This window comes from Triticum urartu, chromosome 3 (genome assembly GCF_003073215.2).
Source record: "Triticum urartu cultivar G1812 chromosome 3, Tu2.1, whole genome shotgun sequence".
Lineage (NCBI taxonomy): Eukaryota > Viridiplantae > Streptophyta > Magnoliopsida > Poales > Poaceae > Triticum > Triticum urartu.
This window is the reverse complement of record NC_053024.1, coordinates 169,745,709-169,769,153: the sequence shown is the minus strand read 5'-3', so window position 1 is coordinate 169,769,153 and position 23,445 is coordinate 169,745,709. Positions and strand designations below refer to the sequence as shown.

The 23,445-nt window shown below is 49.1% G+C and overlaps 1 long non-coding RNA gene across 8 annotated transcripts; it reads left to right on the top strand.

The window, feature by feature from the left end:
- Nucleotides 1-2,490: 2,490 nt before the first annotated feature.
- LOC125543443 lies at nucleotides 2,491-5,748 on the top strand. Of its 8 annotated transcripts, none has more exons than XR_007298449.1 (5): nucleotides 2,497-2,985; nucleotides 3,659-3,779; nucleotides 4,353-4,526; nucleotides 4,637-4,738; nucleotides 5,369-5,748. It is a non-coding gene; the product is annotated as an uncharacterized LOC125543443 (long non-coding RNA). The 8 variants fall into 8 exon arrangements; XR_007298451.1 differs by having other exon boundaries at nucleotides 2,498-2,985; nucleotides 3,693-3,779; XR_007298448.1 differs by having other exon boundaries at nucleotides 2,498-2,985; nucleotides 3,693-3,779; nucleotides 4,301-4,526.
- The last annotated feature ends 17,697 nt before the right edge of the window (nucleotides 5,749-23,445 follow it).

Here is a 23,445-nt window from a genome sequence, read left to right as displayed (position 1 = left end):
CTGCCTGACCGCATAGCGCGGTACTACCGCACGGAGAAAGCGGTACTACCGCGGTAGGTGCGGATGTAAAAAATTACATCCGCTCCTACTACCGCAAAGGGGCGGCACTAGCCTGGTGGGCAGCGGTAGTGCGGCTCCAGGGGAGCAGTACTACCGTGGGCACCTGCGGTACTACCGCGCCACCGCGCGGTACTACCGCGGATGCCTACGGTACTACCGTTGACCCAGGAGCAGTACTACCGCAACCAACAACGACAGCCAGACAAGGGAGGCAAGAGAACAGAGGAAGCTCCAAGGAAGAAGGAGGGGATAAGAAGGAGACGTGTACGTGATGATTTCACCCAAACCTTTCCAACGCGGACCCCCTCTTAATAGTACGGCTTTCCTACGACTCAAATCCACCAAAAAGAAACGTAGAAAAGACGCCGTCTTCGTCAGTCTTCGAGGGGCACCCAATCGTCTTGTGCCTAGCAAAGAAGTGTCTGGGATACTCATGGCACACGATTAGTCCGCAAATGCGTTGTCATCAATCACCAAAACACTTAGGGATAAATATGTCCTTACAAGCATCTCGAAGGAGGATTTGAAGCGCCTCCTCTATGGCTGCATAACACTTGAATACCTTCGTCTTCAGGTGATGGATTGGTTCAGTAGCCTCCATATCGCCTCGACAAATGTCCATACAATTTATGTGCATTGCTGGTGCCGTAACATCGGTTAGTTGAGGTGTTTGACGATATGGTCATTGAGAATTGGCCTTTCCTTGAGAGATTGTTTGTACTCGATAAAGAAGGTCCAACAAGAATCAAGGTCATTGACGTACCGAAATTGCCAGTATTGGGCTATGCGCGTGTTAAATTCTTTGAACTTGTTACTGGATTCATATCAGTTCAGGTACAACAGTCTTCTTTTTCTCCATCTTATTGTACATCACATTTTATCTATTTTTTGTTGATCGATGTTCGGCTTCATCCAGAAAATAATTCCCACAAGCTTGACCCCGTCTCTGCGCACATTGAAGGTCTTAGTACTACAATCTATCGGCCCCAGTTAGGATCAAGTTGTTAGATTCCTTAGATGTTTTCTGTGCACGGAGAAGCTATACATCAAGGTAATGCTCTTTTCTTATTAATTGTTAACCACAACGGAGTTCAAATTTTTGATACTTTTACACATGATTACAATGACAAATGTACTATGATTTCTAAAGGAATTTTTGACGATTTCAATACATATATTTTTTGAGATGTTAATCATGAACGATTGAAGATAACATGTCACTCTATTCGTGTATTTTAGAAATCCTGCAAATCAAAGAGGCCCGTAGTGTTCAACACAACATCTAGACACTAATGTGATGTCTTTGTTTGTAGATACAAGAGGCCCGAAAGTAGAAAATATGGTGCAATATAACAACCCCATCAAATACCTTGATCTCTATTTCACGGAGATTACTTCGAATGAGTACCGAGGCACCAAACCAGAGATTAAATCCGTTAGGTTCTTTGTTCGGAAAGCAAGTGTGCTCGAGGTAATGAGGTTTGCCCTATATTTAGTGCGCATAAATGAATAGTTTGCTGATCAGTGCAGGCGTCTACAACTGAATGAAAAAGGCTCTGCAGACGTTGAATTTCATTTTGAAAGTTCAAATGTCAAATTATTCGGTAATCTTTGTATGAAGCCGATATATGACTTCTTGGTGACTGATCCTTTCGCAGAAATATTGCATGACAAAGATTCTGAAGAAGCTGAATTTTATTTCTAATATCAATTTGAACCTTGCAATCTTTGAATTTGGGCCTTCTAATATTGGAATTTGAACCTTATAATATTTCTGATATTTGTAATCTTTGAAATGGCCTTGTGTTCTTTTTTCTTTCAAATGTCCTCCTGCAATTTATACATGTGGGATACTGTCCAACTATTGATGCAAGAGGACGGCGTCTGCATGACATGGGATTGAGATGATCCAAAAGGCAAAGGTGTTCGTTTGTAGGAAAAGAACTTTCTTGCTGACCACCTTTTGGCTTGAAGATTAGATTAACTTGTACACAATGCAATATATTTCTATGTGATCATATTTTTGGTTCATGCTCTCATAGTTCACTATAATAAGAGCATGCATGGACAAATTAATCAATGGATTTTGATAAAAGCATTCAAACCCTAAACCCTAAAAATTCGAATGTAATATGTTATGAACTCTAACGTGGAAGAATCGAGAAATAAGAGATCCAGTAACTCCCGCGCCTCCTCAGAGTTCAGTGGATTCTGGCCGTCCGATCCGTTTTCCTGATGCGATTCTAGCCGTCGGATCAAGCCCTCAGATGATTTGGGCCGCCGGATCATAACCGAGTCCCTGTAGCAATGAACAGTTTCACTTCGCGGTAAATATCCGCTGCCACCGCCGGTTAATACAGCACCCCGCCGAGGGCAATATTGGGATTTCCATAGGCCGGTGGAACGTGCCCTTTCCCGGTTCGCTGCCTCTCGCTGCCTCCTCCCCAATCGAAGAGACGCCTAGGGTTCGACCTCTCCTCGCTTCTCTCCCGCATGTCTCTCTCTCTCTCGCAGTCGTCGCCGCCAGCCATCCTCCCCATCGCCCCCTTCGCCCCGTCATCTCCCACTCGCTCCACCCCTCTCGCAGATCTCGTAGGATGGAGACGCTGGCCGCCTCCATCTCCTCTCTGTCGCCGTCTGACCCAGATGCGGCCGCAGTCTGCCGGCGCCGCAGGCGGAGGAGACGCGCCTAGGAGGAGCCTTCGGCAGCCGCCGCCGCCGCGCCCTCCTCCTCCTTCCACCTCCTGGCCGGCGCCCAACCACCGCGCCTCTCCCTCCCCCTACCGCCGGCCTCTCCCTAGGTGGCGGCCAGATCTGCCACGGCCACAGCCACGGCGAGGGCTTCTGGATCCGCGCCGCCGTCGAGCTGGACGCGACCATCAACCTCGGACCACACCGCCGCCGCCATGGATGCACCATATCAAGGTCTCCTCCCCCGCCTCTCTCTCTCTCTCTCTCTCTCTGATGTGTTCCGATTTGGTAGGCTTGGTTCCCTCCCTGATCATGATGCGTGTAGACGCATGCACAAGTTAGGTCTTGTGATCTATTTCAGGAACTGCTGCTAGCCTTGTAGTTAGTTATATCCTGTTCGTATGTATGATGTGTACCAGGTGCTTCGTAGGTAGTGTGTGTAACGAGCTTTTGTTGTCATGTACCTTTGGCTGGACCATTGCACTGGTCATGTAGATATATCCTTTTGAAGTTCTTATATCCTGGTGCACGAAAACCACACAGGCCTTTAGACTATGTACGTGAATTGTTTGACTATGGTCACCTGACCACTACTCCGTGGATGGTTGGTCCTTCTGCCATTAGGCAGGATATCTTTTGTTTTTCTCTACGAACTGCAGGTGCTTGAAATAAGACAGCTGGTAGCCAGTTCTTCAATAAGAACAACTGAGACAGATTTGAAACATGTTTTAGACGTTTCAGAGGTGGTATATAGCAGTTCATTGTCGATGTATAATTTACTGAGACCACAAATAAATTTTAAAGCTACTGATTTAGGCTGAGTAAGCAAAACATATAAACAGGAATAAAGTAAATTATTCTTTTAGCAAATCAGAGTGAGCTTTATTGATCCAGGGATTGTCTATAGGAATTGCAAGAAAATCATGAGGAATTTCTCTCAGGTCGCAATGGCTGACAAAGAGCTTCAGGTTCATGGTTCACCAGGTTCTGCTGGCTCCACTAACAGTTGCCTGCAAGCACTTGCATAGGTCAGCTGAGATACGTCTTGCACACCTACGAGTTGATTCTTCTAGGGATCTAATTTTCTAAACGAACTTTCAGTTGCAATGCACAAATATGTTGCTAGATGAGGTTTAGAATTTATTTGGCAGAAGCTGTTTTAAGATTAGTATATTGTAGTGTTTCTCTGAGGGAATTCTGTGAATATTTGGTCATTGCCAACAAATCTAAAATAGAATGGAAGCGATTGTTTGGAATGGATATACTGCCAACAAACCAGCAGTCGAACTGAACTAGAATACTGTGTGTATTTTAGCTTAAGCAATCTAGGATTCACTCCTGGATGTTAGAGCAACATATTTCAGAATGTAATTAATCAATGTTGCTTCCCGAGAAGTATATTTCTTTTGTTTCAATAAGCATTATGCACAACTCGATGCTTGGTGCAACATGAGTTCATCTTATTATGTGAATATAGTGGTTGGCATGCTCAATTCGTCCTCATTGGCATCTGAACCTGAGGCTCCTGACTTACTCAAATGTTCTCCAGTTATTCCCCCTCTCCTACAAATGTGATCAATTTGGCATGGGTATGCGTACAGTTGGAATGAGGCGCCATGGGAAGGATTCAAATCTCTGAGAAGTGTGCTAAATCAATAGTGCCAATCGGTTCAGTTTCAGCTTCAAAAACATTGGGTGATTGAAAATGGCATGCTATATTTCTGCAACAAGGCTCCCTAAATATTCCCTATGTTCTAAACTGGATTCTGACAAGGGTAAAGATATCTGAGACATCCCTCATTTTATTTTAAGACCATTACTTTTTTGCCTACCTCTCCTTATATAATCTCTAACATGGCCGGCTCTCTATTCTCTGTGGTTTAAGGTGTACACCCTGCTATTTGGTCAGAAGTCTGGGAGTTCATACTTGGTTGTTTGATCTCGAGAACACCTTTGATGACCACGGGCAAATTGGGCGAACCAGAAGGTACTCGACTCATTCTATGCTTTTCATGACTGCAATTTCCATCAATTACATATATGATGTCTTCACACTCCATTATAATCAATAATTGCCTTACTGTAAAGGACTCATTCATTTTGCGTTCATTAATCTTGAACTATAGATTAAATCTTTTTGCTGCATGTTAAGTTATGTGTGAAAGGATGATTAATATGAGGCATACATTCTTTGTTTTATGGATATATACATTAACTGCTGCATGTATATCATCACAAGCAAAAAATGTGTATTTTTGCGTTCATTAACTGCTGAAAGGATGATTAACTGCTGCATGTTATGAACTAGGATGAACTTATACATGCAGAGAGAGAGAGAGAGAGAGAGTTCAATATTTGTTCAATCCCCCCCCCCCCCCCTCTTTCTCTCTGACCGCTGCTAGCAGGTCGTTGACATATTCGGGTTGTAGGTCACAGAAACAAAGTTTAGAGTTATTTTATGTTTTCGCTCAGCAATTTCCTGCATTACATATCTTTTTGTGTTTAGTTTTTTTTTGCGAATTCTACTATTTGTAGCATTGAGCTAAACTGACATTCGTTTTAGTTAACTTACATTTTCCTGGATGTTTTTAAACTGATATTATTTCCATAATTTCAGGTTTGTACTTGGCTTTATCAGAATTAGAATATGCAGAACATGTGTTGGAGAAGTGCCCATTTGGTTTTATGAAATAATATTCAGTCAGTTTAAAGTTATTTTCATGTTGATTGCATTTTGTTGTAGGAACGTGCAAAGAAACTAATGTTTGATCATGTCGTTGACCGGCTCTGTTATGATAATTCTTTGAGAAAGTGGTCACATTCCACATGAAGAACCCGTAGTACCATGTTTTACCATCTCTATCGCCACTGTGTTTGGCTTTTGGTTTCTTTTTATTTTCCTGCTCTGAGTACTCGCCCTCTCATGTTGTACAAGTGAATGTTTTTTTTTTGAATCAAAAAATCTGAATATATGAGTCGAACCATGCTTCCTACAAACTTGATTACTACCTGCTTGAGAATATCGTTGGGACCGGCACCCCGCTCCAAGGCGCAGTACCGATCTAGTTTATAAGGTACTACGTTTTGAACATCAACACACCATTTTTTATTATTTTTCTAACCCGTCGAATTTTTTTTGACACGAAACATTTTCTATGACCCTACAAACCGTCTCTGGAAATGGACATGCCTAGTGACGCCCAAAAGTGTCGCCAGATTTCAGGCCGGAACGTTGTCAAAGTTGTCGAGGGCGTTGCCTCGGGAGGAAACACCTTGTGGCGGTGGACCATCACATAAAATGAGTTTACGATGTTTCATGTTTCGCCACCATTTTTGTCACTGAATAAAGCAAATTTTGTAATCCATGCAGGGTAGGGTTGTCTAGGTGCGTCTTGGGGTGGTGGGAGTAGCGCACCGGAGAATAATTTTATGGTAACTCCAATCCCATACTTGGGGCGTCTCTCACAGTAGTGTCTCAGAGTTGTTTGCTCGCCGGTTCGTCAAATCGGCGGGATTAGGTCTTTTGGATGTCGGCGACAAAGCAACGGGGTGGTGATTCCTTCAGAGGTTGGTGTCCTCCTGCTCTGTCCCCGTCGATGTGCCGTGGTCTCTGACGCAGTCGAGGAGTAGTGTGGTTCATGTTTGGAGGATGGCTGCTGCCCATGGTGGTGGCGTCGTCTCGTGGGACAAGATGGCTTACCGGGAGCACGGATAGAGGCACAAGGACGATGGATCTGATGGTCTCTCTCGACTTTATCGATGAGCGACGCCAGATTTGAGGTTGGGATGGCACAGGGACGACCCCGGCCGACATTGCCACAACGTTATGTGCCCGCTACGTGGTCTTCGGTTCACAAAGCCCTTACGACTATGGTGCCCTCCTAGGTATGGCAACGAAGGAGGTTCTTCTCCTGTCTCTCTGGCGACGTTTGGGGTTGGAAATGACCGTTGGTTTTGGTAATCTCACTTTGGGTTTAATGACATAGTACACAAGTACTTAAAAAAAACCTTTAAAATAGTAGAGATTTTATTTGGTTTCGGATCGGGTACGATTCTCGTTTGGGTTCGTAGTTGGAGCCTTTTTCCAGTTATATCATGTGTGCTTCCATAGTATTCGATCTCATTAACGATTTTCGCAAGGGTCTATCTACGTCTCAGTCGACTGAGACTTCACGAAGTCTCAGTCGGCTGATGTCATCACATGTAGATTAGGCCTGTTAACTAGCTCTATTTCTGCTGGGTTGAATCGGCTTAGCACTTGGGCTTATTTCATTTTACTTGTTTGTTTGTCTGTTATTTTTAGGCTGGGCTGCCCACTTTTTCTGTTGTCACTAGGCCCGACCCTTTTCTTTCTTTTCTTCAGCGGTCGCGGACGTACGGTGCCAGCCCACGTACAGATGCATGTGCATGCAGATGGATGGATATGGGCCTGTAGAGTGTACTATACGTGATTAGGATGTCTACGTGTGTCATCTTATCACATATGTACGTATGTGTGTCACTGTGAGAACACGTGTCATTTGACTCGCCCGCCTCCTTCCGGCGCCCTCTCTGACAAAACAAAAAAGTCCACTTGCGGTCGATTAAAAGACGTGCAGTTGCGGTCGGGTGCGGCACTTGCAGGTGCGGGGTTGTTGTCGGGTTTGCAACTGGCCCGCCCCCTCTCCCGCCACCCACTCTGACAAAACAAAAGCCGAGTTAGAACCATGTTGGGGAACATGCAGTTGCGGAAGGGTGCGACACTTGTAGTTGCGGGGCTGTTGTTGGGTTTGCAACTAGCCCGCCCCCTCTCCAGGCGCCCCCTTTGACAAAAGAAAAGTCGAGTTGCAACCATGTTGGGGGACATGCAGTTGCAGTCGGGTGCGGCACTTGCAGTTGCGGGGCTGTTGTTGGGCTGGCAACTGGCCCGCCCCCTCTCCCGCCACCCACTCTAACAAAAAAAAAAGTCGAGTTACAACCATGTTGGGGAACATGCAGTTGCGGAAGGGTGCGGCACTTGCAGTTGCGGGGCTGTTGTTGGGCTTGCAACTAGCCCGCGCCCTCTCCAGGCGCCCCTTTTGACAAAAGAAAACTAGAGTTGCAACCATGTTGGGGGACATGCAGTTGCGGTCGGGTGCGGCACTTGTAGTTGCGGGGCTGTTGTCGGGCTTGCAACTGGCCCGCCCCCTCTGCCGCCACCACTCTGACAAAACAAAAGTCGAGTTACAACCATGTTGGGGAACATGCAGTTGCGGAAGGGTGCGGCACTTGCATTTGCGGGGCTGTTGTTGGGCTTGCAACTAGCCCGTCCCCTCTCCAGGCGCCTCCTTTGTCAAAAGAAAAGTCGAGTTGCAACCATGTTGGGGGACATGCAGTTGCGGTCCGGTGCGGCACTTGCAGTTGCGGGGCTATTGTCAGGCTTGCAACTGGCCCACCCCCTCTCCCGACGCCCCCTCTGAAAAACAAAAGTTGAGTTGCAACCATGTTGGGGGACATGCGAGGCTGTTGTCGGGCTTGCAACGCTCCCCTCCCTTCCGACGCCCCCTTCAACAGAACAGAAAAGTCAAGTTGCGGTCGGGTTGGAAGACATGTAGTTGTGATCGGGTGCGACATTGCAGTTGCGGGGCTGTTGCGGGCTTTGCAACTGGCCCGCCCCCTCTACCGGAGCCCCCTCCGACAGAAGTCGAGTTGCAACCATGTTGGGGGGCATGCAAGTTGCGGGCAGGTGCGACACTTGCAGTTATGAGGCTGTTGTCTGGCTTGCAACTTGCTCGCCCCCTCTAACGGTGCCCCCTCCGACAAAACAAAAAAATCTAGTTACGGTCGGGCTAGAATACATGCAATTGATTCAACCTACTGATTCTCTACTTAATTCAACCTTCTGGTGCCCTACTTAATTCAACATGTAGATCTCGATAACTACAGATGCGTGTTAGAGACATGAGCTTTGTTTCAAGGAAAATAAAAAGAAAAGGCAGCTTCTTCTCTATCAACCCACGCTAGAAAAAATTAGGGCATATAAACACGGTGAAAATGTATTTTTGTGTAATACATGAATAAAATTAAAACAAAAAACATGTAGAAAAGACAACAAGTGAGAATAAAAAATGTTCATGCTTGTCAAAATGTATCTTCTACAAAACTTAAATCTTCCAAAGATGAATGATAAAAATAGACAAAAGTAGAAATAAAAGTAAAAACAGACAAATAAAACATATTAAAATAAATACACAAAAAGAGAAATAAATAATAAATAATAAAGAGGAAAAAAACTAGATAAATACGCGTATCTTCTTTCTGTACACACAAGCCTAACAGAAAAACAAGAAAGAAAATACAAAATATTTACGTGGGATACCTATTAAGAAAATAAATAAGAAAACAGGAAAGGAAAAATGAGAAGGACCACAAACCGTAGCCCACAGCCCACTTAACGGAAGGCATCCCGCCAGCCGCCAGCTGCTCAAATAGAGAAAGCCCAATAGGTTTTCAACAATGGGAATACATCAGTGACAAATACAGATCAATCGAATCATATGGTTAATCCTGTCGACTGAGACTTCATTAATTCTCAGTCGACTGAGAATTAGCAGAACCCTTTCCGCAAACTAGCTCAATTCTCTGGCACAGGGTTCCAACTACACAAGGTGTATTGCTACTAAAAACATCACTCAAAGTAAGGGTCCTCCTGCCTGCAAGAATAGCTGGACTCTGGTGTTACCACAAGCATATGACAACACATCTCTACCGGCGCTGGTGGTCTTTTCTTTAAGCTGCAGTTCATCTGGTTGATTAGTTTTCAACCTATCTTTGCTTCTCCATTGCAGCCTCTTTTCGGGCTCTGTCTCTTATTCTTCAGTCTGTTGCCTCTGTAACTTGTAATAATCCCATAAGCTGTCAATGGAAATTTGGGCACCTTTCAGGTGCCTTGCTTTGTTCAAAAAAAAAAACCCCGATCGATTGTGCCGAGTTGCGACATGGCGACGATCGCGTTCCGACTCCTCTCTCGCCGGACTCTCACCAGCGCTATAGGCAAGGCCGCCCAGCACCTGTTAATTCATTCAATCCCGTCTCTCATCATCGTCTTTTTTTAGTATTTCATTCCGAATTGACACTCAAAAGCTACGGGGTCCGTGGCAGGGTCGTTGGTCGTGGCGGTCCTGTCTGCTTGGCTTCGACGACACGGCGATGGCCGATGCCAAAAGGCTGTTAGGCCACGCGTCGTACATGAAGTAAGTACTAGTACTAGTGTAACATATAAGATTTGCAGCCACGAGATACTAGCAGCTCACTAATCGCCTCCCGTGTGTGCGTTCGTCTGCACTGCAGGCTGCTGGAGAAAGAGCAGGCAGCTGTCGACCGGACCCTCGGCCGCTTGGTTTTTGGGTCGGCCGTGGTTTCCGTCGGATTGCTTCTTGCCAAGATTTATCCTCCTCCCCCGGCAAGCGGACGTACAATTACCCCTACTTCAGATGGGGTGTAGGGAAGAGATCCCGGTTTCATTTGGATAGTGTGAAATAACATGCTTTTTCGGATGATAAGATGGGTGTAATTCCTTTTTGATGTAGCTCATCATTCATGCCAAATGATAAGATGAGTGTAATTCTGATAATGTATTCAACTGTCCTTATATACTACTATCTCTGTAACTTTTTTATAAGAATCTTTATAAGACGTTTTTAGAGTTTATGAGTGTCAAAAAATGTCTTGTACTCATTTGGCTTGGTATGTGGGGAGTTGTTTTTTTATTTCAATAAATAAAGTGGTATTTTGATGGTTTCTTTCTGGGGTATAATTATGTTTTATTTGCAAATTAACACACACACACACACACACACACACACACACACACACACACACACACACACACACACACATATATATATATATATATGCAGGAAGTTTCCATTTTGAGAGAACTAGAGCAGCTCAACTACTCTACGGGTTGACACATTCAGAATACATCAGATTTTGTAGGCTAGGTGGGACGTCCGAATCAAGCCTCTGATCGCCAAAGCTTCTGTGTAGGGCAGCCAGCCCATGTGCCAAGGCATTGTTGCATTGCTTCACGTGGCTGATCTTGCAAGCAGAGAAGCTTCCCATTGCCCGTCTGATGTCCATTATCAGTCCATAGCAGGCAGATCGTGGTTGGGTTTGTGCTTCTACTTCCTTGACTATCGATTGGTTGTCCATTTCAAGTATCACCCGACCATTGTACCGGCCGGCCAGAGTGTGCAACCCGACCAGGGCTGCTCTGGCTTCGGCCTCGTCCACTTCACTGCAGGGGGCAGTCCCTTGGATTCAGAGAAGAGCACTCTACCTCTTTCGTCTCTGGCTATTCCTCCTGCAGCACTCACTCCAGTTTCACCCTCGAACGCTGCATCCGTGTTCAGTTTTACTGTACCTTGTACAGGAGGGACCCAACACCTGTTAAGGTTCACTTCAGGAATTGGTTCAGGAACCCTCCCTCCGAAGGCGGTTTTCCCATCCGACCCCATGTCCATCTCTGTACCCGCCAATCTGAACTCTTTCTCATATTTCTCTAGAAATTGGACTGACGATCTGATTGTTTGTCTTCCTTTGCTGCGCACACAGTCCTCCCGGAGGTGCCAGCAGCGCCACATCAGAAGCAACATTTTTGCTCGTGTGTCCTCGTTCTCTGAGTCAAGAAGTACTTGCAGCCAATCCTCCCCTGTGTATCTGAACTTTTTCTCAGGCGGGAGTACCCAGACTTCTCTCATGGCCCTTCTCAAACCTCTGCTTTTGGTGCACTCCACAACTGCATGGTACTCATTCTCTACCCCACGTCCGCAAATGCTGCATGTTGCGTCTGTCTCAAGAGTTCGTTTGTGCTTATTTTCTTTAGTGGCTAGTGTCTTGGTAGCCACTCGCCACCCGAAAATCCGCACTTTACCCGGCACTTTGGCCTTCCATATCAAGTCCCAAATGCTCCTATCGTCGGCGTCCCTTGTAGAACTGGACGGGGAGGCCTCCTGTTGAGAAAGTCTTGCGGCTAGCTTGTATGCGCTCTTAACTGTGAAGGCTCCGTTCCTTTCATAATGTCAGGCAAGTTGGTCGCTCACATTTGAGCTTGGGATCAGGAGTTTGCATATCTCGTCGGCATCGAAAGGATAGAAGATCTGGCGGATGAGGTCTACGTTCCACTCATTCCTATCCGGGATCATGAGTTGATGTACCCAACGGAGCCTGGACCTCCTTATGAAAGCAGCCGTCATGAGGCCCTCCCTTCTAGGCAGCCACTAATCTCGCTGGATTTGTATATTTTTTCCATCTCCATCCCTCCAAATTATCCCCTTTTTCAAAAGTTGCAATCCAAACTCAATGCCCCTCCACACCGGTGAAACATCTGATGCATAGACGGTGTCTAGGACATTTCCATTAGGGTAGTACTTTGACTTAAGCACTCTTGCGCAGAGGCTGTTAGGGTTCTGGATCATTCTCCACCCTTGCTTTGTGAGGAGTGCTTGGTTAAAGAGATGCATATCTCTGAAGCCAATACCCCCATCCCTTTTCGGTTTAGTCATACGATCCCACGACATCCAGTGGACCTTCCTGTGTCCATCCTCGTCTCCCCACCAGAAATCTCTTATCATTCTCTCGTACTTCTCACAAAATGCTTTGGAGAGCATAAACACACTCATTGTATACGTGGGGAGGCCCGGAACCACTGATTTGACATGGACTTCTTTAGCTGAATAAGACATAAACCTTTCCGACCAGTCGTTGCATCTTTTCCCAAATCTGTCCAGTATCGGCTGAAATTGGTCATCCTTCATTCTCCCTTCCGGCGTCGGCAAACCTAGATACTTGCTTTCAAAGATGTCTGCTTGTACTCCCAAGATATTTTTAATGCCCGCCCTAGTTGCCTCCGAACAAGCCTCACTGAAAAGAATTGAGCATTTGCTCTCACTGAGAAGTTGCCCCGTACACCTCTGGAAAGTTGTTAACACTCTTCTGATGGTTTTGGCTTGTTCAGTCGCGGCCTTAAAGAAAATCAAGCTATCATCCGCGAAGAGGAGATTTGAGATACCCGGGATGTTTTTCGCAATCTTAATGGGTGTCAAGTTGTTTTCAGCAATTTCCTTTTTTAGCAAGTGCACTAGGACATCCGCAACAAACATGAACAGGTAAGGGCTAAGGGGGTCCCCTTGTCTCAGCCCTCTGGAAGGGATAAACAGTTCCAAGAGACCTCCATTGCATCTCACCGAGTACCTCACGGTACGGACACACTGCATAACCCAATTAGTCCATTTCTTGCAAAAGCCAAACTTTTGGAGCACACCTTCCAAGAAATCCCAGTTCACTCTGTCATATGCTTTGGCAAGGTCCAGCTTATATGCACTGTAATTATCTCTGACATTTCTGGAGTGTTGGATCTTGTGAAAGCATTCGAATGCAATGATAGCGTTGTCAGTGATCATTCTTCCCGGGATAAAGGCACTTTGCGTCTCGGATATAATCTCATCCAAGATGGGCCTAAGTCTGTTGACAAGGCATTTTGACACCACCTTGTAAATGACGTTGCACAGACTGATCGACCTATAATCCTTGATTGACTGCGGATCATTACCCTTTGGTATGAGGACGATCACTGTATCATTAATACCATCTGGTAGAACCCCACTCTCAAAGAATTCTAGGACACCTCTAATGACATCCTCTTTCAGCTCCCCCAGTTCCTTTGGAAAAAACGACCCGGGAAGCCGTCAGGACCAGGGGCTTTTAGAGGCCCTATTTGAAAAGGGCGTCACTTATCTCTTCCGCTGAGAACTGTTTTGTCAACACGTCGTTCATATCTCCGCTCACACGGTTTCCTATTAGGTCTAGAATTCCCTCTTCCTTCTCGTATAGCTTCTTGAAGAAAACATTTGTTATTTCATGTATTCCTTTGTCATCCTTGACACACTTGCCTGAATCATCTTTCAGCCTACCAATGGTATTTTTCTTTCGTCTCCATGTAGCTTTTTGTTGGAAACATTTGGTATTCTTGTCCCCCTCTCTGAGATAAGTAGCACGTGAGCGCTGCCTCCACATGAGCTCCTCACTCACTAGCAATTCATCCAATTTCCGAGCTAGTTCATCTGCTCTTTTTTGCGTCTCGGATGTGCTAGTCGAGTTCCATATTATGCTTAATTTCGTTCTAATATCCGCTGTTTGTTTGATTACCGAGCCAAAGTCATGATTTTCCCATCTGCGTAGCTCCCCCTTCATCTGGTTCAGCTTTGAACACACTTCCTTCAGGTTCGCCGCCGGTCCCTTTTCTTTCCACACTGCTGTAATGGTTGGCCGAAGGGACTCCACTCTTTCCCACATATGTTCGTACCTGAAAGTAGGTGCAGACCCCTTCTCTTTTGGCCTCCATTCCTTCCTTCCTCCCACTCTCAGTAGGATAGGCAGATGATCCGATCTCGAGGAGCAGATGTGCTCAACAGTAGCTTGGTTGAAGTAGTCGGACCACTCGCTCGATGTCACACATCTATCCAGGCGTGCCCTCATGTTGCTGCTTCCATCTTGTTTATTATTGTATGTCCAGCCCGGTCCCTTGAAGCCCAGGTCATACACTTTGCAATCCGACAGAACCAAACGAAAATTTTCCATGTTTCTTTCAGACTGCTTCGCTTTTGAGTAGTGTTCTGATTGCAACATGGTTTCGTTGAAGTCACCCATCATCAACCAAGGTAAGCTGCTTGTGTCCTTTAACCTTCTTAGCAAAGTCCACATGTGGTGTCGTTCGTGTGCTTTTGGTTCACCATAGACAAAGGTTCCTCTCCATTGTATGCCTTGCGGATTTAAACGGATCAACACGTCGATGTATCTCGCCCCCACGGCAATCTTCTTTATTTCAACACTCTCATCATAGAATAGGGCAATGCCGGCACCTTTTCCAATACCGGGTTGTGTGATACAATGGCGAAGGCCTAGCCTCCATTTCAGGTTCCTAACATACTTATTATTTTGCCGAGTTTCCGAGAGGAAGACGAGCTTGGGCTTATAGGTGTGCACTAAGCACACTAGCTCCTGAACTGTGCGAGGTTGCCCGAGGCCTCGAATGTTCCATGCCATGATCGTCATGGCTCCTGGTGGGCGCCCTCCTCGGCGTCCACCAGTTGACCGGGAGCCCCTGGCCTGGTAGCTTCCTTGCTGACCTCTTTTCCTTCCACACCAATAGTTGCAGCACATGCTTTCTTGTTCTGTTCTCAATCCCCTCCATGTCCAGGCGCTGCTACATCTATTGTCTCCTCCCTTGCGTTTCCTCCTCTCTTGCCCAAGACTGACACCACCTTCCCTGCTCTCTCCTTGCTAGGCCTCCTGTTCTTCACAACCTTCTTATTGAAAAAGGCCTTCCACAGTCCATGCCACCTCCTGCTGTGTGGACTGCGGGATTGGGTCGCCCTCAGGGTCCAGGCTCTCTGTCCCGATCTTCCTCTCAGCCTTTTCCGCCACCTGCACAGTCGCCCCTGCCAAGCCTGCAGGCTCCACGTCCCTTCCCTTACCAGGTCCGGAGGGTGCAGGATTCATGATAAGAGTCTGATTCGGCCCTGGTGTGGGCGCTCCAACTGTAGCCTTGTCGTCGAGGACAGAAAGAGCCAGGTTCTGCTTGGTTCCGCCTTCGTCTCACTACAAAAAAAATACACTTCCGTGATGATACATGTTTGTCACAGTAGGTCGCGTTTTTTCCATGCATGTACATTCATGACAAATTTATGATAGAATCAAGATAGTCATACCTGTGCTGTCGTAGAAGTGTTCCATGACATTACCAAAATTATCATCACGGAAGTGTCCACTTCCATGACGATAAATCGCGCGTCACAGAAGTGCTTTCGTCAAGGGTGACCGACACGTGGCATCCACCGTAACGGAATGCCGTTAAGCTATCGGGTCGGGTTTTGGATCCGATAACCCGTTAACAGCACCGACCAATGGGGATTTTCCACGTGTAAAATCATCATTGTCTAGAGGAAACACGTGTCGGCTCATCGTTGGGACAGATGTCATCCACTCATTGGACAGGAGGCGCCTATGATAGGTCGACATGTGGCACGGCCCAATAGTGGCCCATTCCGGTGAAAAGGCCGGCCCAGTAAAAATTAGCAGGCCGGCCCATATAAGGCCTACTTGTGTCAGGTCCATTTAAGCCCACGGCCCATACGAGATGTGCCAATTCGGCCCGTTAAAGATTTGACACCATTGCAACCCATCGTCAGTTCGAGCCCGTTAACAGCCCGCTATATATTTGGGCTCAATATCGGCCCGATGAGATTTCGGCCTGTTAACCCCTCATTCAATGGATGGGCCAATTTTCAGGATGTACATCTTTCGGCCTTTTAGCGACCCATTTAAATGTTGGGCTAATTTCCGGCCCGGTGTGTCTTTCAGCCTGTTGACGGCCCATAAATCTGATGGGCCATTTGTAGTCGGACCTGAGTTTTGGCCTTTTAGTGGCCCATTTAAGTGTTGGGACAATTTCTGGCCCGGTGTCACTTTCAGCCTGTTGACGGCCCATAAACCAGTTGGGCCAATTGTAGTCGGACCTGAGTTTTAGCCTTTTAGCGACCCATTTAAGTGCTGGGCCAATTCCCGGCCCTGTGTGCCTTTCGGCCTGTTAATGGACCATAAATGAGTTGGGCCATTTGTAATCGGACCTTAATTTTGGCCTCTTAACGGCCCATGCCCTTCATGGTCCAATACCAGCCCGGTTTCTCTTTCGGCTTGCTAAAGGCCCACAACACAGTTGGGCCGTTTACAAGACGACCTGACTTTAAGCCTCTTAGCGGCTCATGCTCTTCATGGTCCAATACAAGCCCGCTATCTCTTTCGGCCTGCTAAAGGCCTACAGTATAGTTGGACCATATGTAGCCCAAACTTAGTAACGGCCTATTAACGACCCGTGAAATAAATTGGGGTCACCTGTTGCCCGCTTCGATGTCGGCCTGTTAACGACCCGGGAGGTAAGAGGGCCGACCATTAACTTTCGGCCTAGTAACGACCCATTAACTTAATGGGCCCACTAAAGTTCGTTCATGTCTTTAGGCCAAATTAGATAATTTGAGCCCATTACGACGAGCAAAGGTACGACATACAGGGAATAACGTTGCACATCCAGAATATATTACAGGAAATTACATCCACTGGGCAATCAAAGATTGATGCCAGTGCAAATAAATGAGCAGAACATAACCATCTACAACGTCACAATCTGCAACCTCAGCACAGATGACGCCCATAAGCATGTGGGCAAGTTCTTGCTGCTTTGCCACACTGTCTCTGAAAACATTGATCAGTTGTTGTGTCGCACGACTCTGCACCCCTGATTCATCCACCATTTCCATCATTGCTTCAACCATTAATTGGTTCACAAACATACATTTATTCTGTCGCATTCGAGACAGAGGATACTGAACAGATTCAAATGGCGATTTTGGCAGGCTTGTATTATTGATAGTGGAGAGTGTCTTGACCACTGCATCATAACATAAATTAGGACGGGAACCAAACAGATTAATCATGAGTTATTGCCATATTACCTGGCCTAGATTTACTGGAAAGAAACAATGGGGTTGCCTTGCTGTTTTCAGAGTTTGTCTTCTTATCTTCAGCAGCCTGCACAAAATTAACACACTAGCATTGCTATCATTGGCCAAGTCAGATAATAGGAAAGCAACATTGACACAACGAACGTTTGGGCAACTAGCCTACACCAAATTAATAGAATATGGCACAACTATCATCAGCCAGGTAAGGTAATACAAAAGAAACATTGACACAATGAATGAATGGGCAACCAGAGAAGCAGTACAATTCAATAATGTGCATGATATGAGATAGCACATTCATGCAGCTCAGTACCCAAAACTACCAGGAAGTTTTCCTTACAAAAATCAACATTGGCGCCTTTAACATTTTGCTACAACTAATTTTAGATCAGATAAAGGTTAGATTCAGGCCGATTAACAAAATACATGCTGATGTAAAAATACAGTGATATACAACAGGTACTTACATCAGCACTGGAGCAGAGAGAATTCCCGCAAGATATTTTCCTCGAATACGATCCCAATGGAGGAAGTCTTGTATCGTTTAACCTTATTTTCTAAAAGACAGACGGGTAAGAAACATGTAGAAAATATGATCAGAATGCTATAAAATTTCATGATGCGAGGATACGCACACGCTTCTTAGAATGGAGTTGACATTCTTTTGCTGGACTGGAGCGGACTAGTTCTTTGGCCACTGGAATCTGCTTATTATCAGTGGGAGTTGGGTTTCTCTGTGCTGGAACAGTATCTATGAAAAATGGAGTTGGTTTATTATCTCCTGGCGTTTGGATCTTTTGCAAAGACCTGGTTTGTAACCCTTCAGATTCTAACATAACCATCTTCCCCTTCCATGCCTTATATAGAAAAATGGTGATTCAGTTATAAAACATGCTACATCAGAGATGGAATAGGTACTGAAGAATAGAAAGGCATGACATATTGACATGTATTCACTCCATCCGGAAATAAATGGATGGGTCTAGGCGTATTTCAGTTCTAGATACATCCACTTTTATCCATTTCTGCGACATTTAATCCGGACGGAGGGAGTATGATGTAAGAGCTAGGGATACGACTGGACAACACAGTAAAAAAACACTGAAAACCCATTGCAGAACCAAAGTATTCAAACCCACTGATATGAGATAGTACACTCATGCAGCTCAGGATGCAAAACTACCAGGCAGTTTTCCTTGCAAAAATCAACATTGTGGCCTTTAATCATACATTTTGCTACAACTAAATTTAGATCAGATAAAGGTTGGATTCACGCCGATTAACAAAATACATGCTGATGTAAAAATATAGTGATATACAACAGGTACTTACATCTACATTGGAGCACAGAGAATTCCTGCAAGAATCTTTCCTCATAAACGATACCATTGCAGAAAATCTTCTATGTGTTAAGCTTATTTTCTAAAAGAGAGATGGGTAAGAAACATGTAGAAAATATGATCAGCATGCTATAAAATTTCATGATGTAAGGATACGCACACGCTTCTTAGAATTGCATTGCCATATTTTTGCTGGACTGGAGCGGACTAGTTCTTTGGCCACTGGAATATGCTTATTATCAGTAGGAGTTGGGTTTCTCTATGCTGGAGCAGTATCTATAAAAACCGTGTCGGCGTTCTGGGAACGGGGGTCCCCAGACTTGCCTGCCTACGGCCTGCGGCGTGGCTCAAAGGGGGGCCCAGCGCGGCCCATCTTCATCAACACAGACCCAAGACCCTCGCGAGGGGCCAAGCCTCGCGGGGCGGACGACACGGAGCTTCCTCAGGCACAGCCTCATCAGGTTGGCTCACGAGGAGGCGGAGAGATCAAGGCGGGGTACCTCACGAGATGCCCGTGACGTAAGCCATGACGACCAAGGGCGCCAGGCGGGCGCCAACCCGCGCAGTGTCCTCCTTTCCTCTTTGGTGCAAAGGGAGCAAGCGCAGGCGAGAGCATCAAGCAAAGGCACCCGTTTCGGTGCAACGAGACCAAGACCAGCCCAACGGCAGGGAGGAAGTCATTGTGGAGCCCAAGCCAGCGTCACCACCCGAGCCTTTGGCAGGCGAGGACCAACTTTAGTCAGGATAAGTGTACCAGATGTTCCCCTTCAAAATGGCCAATTGTTGGCGCCCTTCCCGCTCAATATTTGGGAAGAGGCCCAGGGCCTTTTCCTATAAATAGGACTAGCCACCCCCAGGGTAGAGAGGATCGGCCAATCCAAAAACAAGCTGGGATCGGATCGAGTAGCATCACGCAGAGAGAGAGAGATGGGTGACTGAACTCCTCCTAGCAGTTCATCGCCCCAGCCAAGAACAGACCCTCGCGAGGCTGTTCTTTCTTGTATTGCTCATCATCATCAGCCCAAGAGGCAATCCACCACACCACAAACTAGAGTAGGGTATTACACCACAATGGTGGCCCGAACTAGTATAAACCCTGTGTCTCTTGTGCTGTTCTTTCCATAGCTTAGATCTTAGCGTGGCGGTGGGGTGCAGGTAGGTAGAAGATGAAATCTCCGCGCGCACCCCAGTGTTCGAACCTCAAGGGTCTACCGGAACCAGAAATCCGACATTTGGCGCGTCAGGTAGGGGTGCGCCCGAATCCACCTTCGGCCGCTTCGTGTCCCGTCACGTCGTCATCACCATGTCCGGCGACCAGGCGGGCAACCCAGATCCTTGGGCGGTGTGGCCCGCCCGCGCAGAGCCGCTCGCCTCGGGCGACCCTGTGCCCCAGACAGCTCGCGGTCCGCAGGGCACTGCGGGCCGCGGGCGACGCGGACAGACTTCGACAGCTCTCACACCGCGGCAGGCACGGTCGGCAGCAAGGGCCTCCAATCACGCCACGACCACGACACCGTACACCCACCGGGAGCAGGCGAACTCGAGGGCCGCGCTCACGGTGGCCCGAGAGCTGCTGCAGTGCAGGCTGCTGGAGGGCGGTCGCGACGTGCTGCTGGAGCGGGTGGCAGAGCTCCTGGGCTTTGCCGCCTCGGGGGCTCACCCCTTCTGCACCCAGCTCCCATCTCAAGCCCAGGGCGGCACGCGCGGGGGCTCCGCGCGTGCCCGCGGGCTCCAAGACCACTCCAACGCCAGCGAAGCTGTCGGCACCGGACCGGCGGCAGTGCTGCCCCCGCTCCCGGTCCGCGAAGAAGAAGGACTCGACGCGACCCACGGCCCCAGTGGACAGCCGCGCTACCACCCCACGGTGGGCGCGTTAAGCAGAGCCGCACGGCACGCGGAGCACTACGGCGTGGCCTTCGGGATGACGGCGCCAGAAGAATACGTGCCCCACATGATGGACCAAGGGCACCCTCACGAGGGCGAACAAGGCTCGCTCCTCAGCCCAAACTGGGGGGACAAGGCGCCAGAAGGTGAGCTCTTCCAGGGGCCCCGGGACGGTCCCACTGGCCATGCTGGAGGCAACGATTATCGGGTACCGCTAATTCCTCAAGAGTAGGCATACGCTAATCATGGATCGCAGGAGGTGCAGGTCGCCACAGCGAGCAGCTGCCCCGCTCCCACAGTCTCCTACCCCTCGGGAGGAGGGCGCAGGGGGCTGCAGGAGAGGGGCCGAGATCCGACATCACCACCACGGCGTTCGGAGCAAGGTGTTCTCAGGAGGTAGGCCCTCTGCTGGGGAGGTACCTCAGGGCCTGCCCCTGGCAGAGGACCCGTGGTCGTCGGGGAAACCGCTGGCGACCGCTCTACCCCATCGGCGGCGTCCTGGTTTCTGGTCGTCGTTGATGGCACTAGAGTGTGGCTCAAGGCGGGGCCCTCGTCTGGCGATATGAAGCAAGGCCGGTACCTGTGAAGAAGGCCCAGTGCCTGTGAAGCTCGCCGCCCCGTGACACTCTCACGTAATAATGAGTGGGGCTGTACACGCCCCGGAGTCTCAGGGGTGCCGGCCTCAGGCCATGGGGCTCCCTCCCACGCCCAGTGGCAGCACTTAGCTCCGCGCTGGTGAGAAGACGTCCAAGACTAGATTAGGTGCCGGACGCGTCCTTTTGTCTGCTTTCATTGCTTTTCCCTTTGGTTGTCACTTTCCCCCGCTGGATTTAAGTTGGATTCGAATTTGAGATTTGCGTGTGTTCGGGGAAGGGGTGCTTAGTCTCGTTCGAGCAATTTCTCGCGTTTTGATTACCACTCCGCCTCAGCTGCCTCCCCTCGTGAGCCCCTCGCGAGCCGGGTCAGGCCTAGCTTGCGCGCAGCCCAGACTGCCGCCGCCACATCCTCTCAGGAGGGTTTTTTACTGCAAATCCTACGGATTCGATCAGGGAACACTCGGGACACCACAATCTCCCACAGGCTACCTCAGGGCCCGCACGGAACGAAGGTAAAACTAGCCAACCAGCACGTCACTTAGCCAACCACTCGGCGCGGGCGCATGGGCAATGTAACACCTACTAATACAATGAACAAAAGTTTTACATGAGGGGCTCCCCCTCCCAAAATGCTCTCATAGCCATCAGGCCAAGACCTGAGTTCTATTCATGCAGGGTAAGGAAACAGGAACGATGCATAATCAGTCGGATAAATCCCCCAATGCGTCCTCAGGAGCGCCTCCCGAACCGTTGCTGGCGTCGCTGGACTCGCCATCGCTGTCTGCGTTGCCGCCAGCGGCGTCAGGGCCGTTCACCACGCCGCCCTCGTCGGCGGCCACGATCACGCCGTCGTTGTCCGAAGCGAAGGCCCTGACAAGAGCATCCACATTGGCTTCCACCCAGTGCGCCAGGTCGTCTCGGATGGCCTGGGGGACTGGGGCGATGGCGGCGTCGAAATCAAAGTGGGGATCCATGTTCCGGAGATGACTGAAGATGCGAGAAAAGGCACGCCCGAGCAGGGCGCGGCTCCTCTCCTCCACCAACCTGTCGGCCCTGACCGACCGCGCCTCCAGTTGCGTCACCACGTCGGTGAAGAACTAAAGGTTGCCGGCATAGTTGACTGCGTTCGGCTCGCCAACAGCCGCCTCGCAGATGTTGCCCAAGGCTGTGTTGGCTCTCTCCCGGAGCGTGGTGAGCATGGGGCCGTGCTCATGCTCTAGGATCCGCCGCTGACGTATCTCGTTCGCATTCTGGCGCGCGACGGCCTCAGCCTCCTCCACCCGATGGCGAAGAAGGAGCACCTCGGCCTGGGAGGTGGTTGACTCCCCTTGTGCTACCTCAAGGGCGGCCCGAAAAGCATCGACCCGCCGCGTCGCTTCCTCCAGCTTGGCCCTCAAGGCAGCAGTCCTACCTTCAGCCTCGGCCCGGATCAACCCCAGCCTCTCCTCGAACTCGCGCTCGAGGTTCAAGCGCGCCATCGCCACCCGACGTCCGACCTCCTCCAGGACACGGGCTTCCCGTGTAGCGACATCATCCTCCGCCTGCGTCACCAAGCGCTCCCTCGTCTCCAGACGCTCGTACTCGCGTGCACGTTCGGCGGCTTCCAGCGTCAGCGCCTCCTCACGCTTCTGGAGCTCCGCTAGGTTGCCAGAGGCCACCTTCATCGACGCGAGGGCTGCCTCGCGCAGCTCCACTTGCTCCTCCAGTGAGTGGCACCAGGCCAGGAGCTCCCGAGCCCGCTCCTCCGCCGCTTCTCGCCACCGGTCAGCTTCCCGGGCCTCCTCGGCGGCCAGAGATCGGGCCTCCCAAGAGGCCACCAGCGACGCCTTGGCCTCTTCGTCGTCAAGATCGCGCTGATGGCGCGCAAGGGCGATGGCACCCTCCAGCTCGCGCCTCTCTGCAGCCAGGCGCAGGCCTTCGGCCTCAAGGCGCGCGTCTTCATCAGCAAGCTCCTCACCGAGCAGGTTCACCGCTCAGCCGCCCTTCGAAGGAATCCTTGGCGAAGAGCGCGATGCTCCCGGGCGCGCTCGAGCACGTCTTCCACACCATCATCTGCCCCAAGCAAGCGCCGGGGGCCACGAATCAGCACACCCCCTCCGAGCAGGGGGCTGGGGGCTGGCACCCTCGCGATGGCCGGGCACGCCACGCCAGAAGCCCGGCCTGGAGCCAGCCCGTCCCCAGATGAAGAGCGCAGGGAGCGCCTCAGCCAATCACAGTCCACGGCCAGGCGAGAAGCCCACGGCAGGCTGACTATGCCACGAGAAGGCCCGCAAGGGAGGATCGCGAGGTGCGCATGGCCTCGATGCGCCTCGGGACGGTTCGCCTCTCCGATCGCCC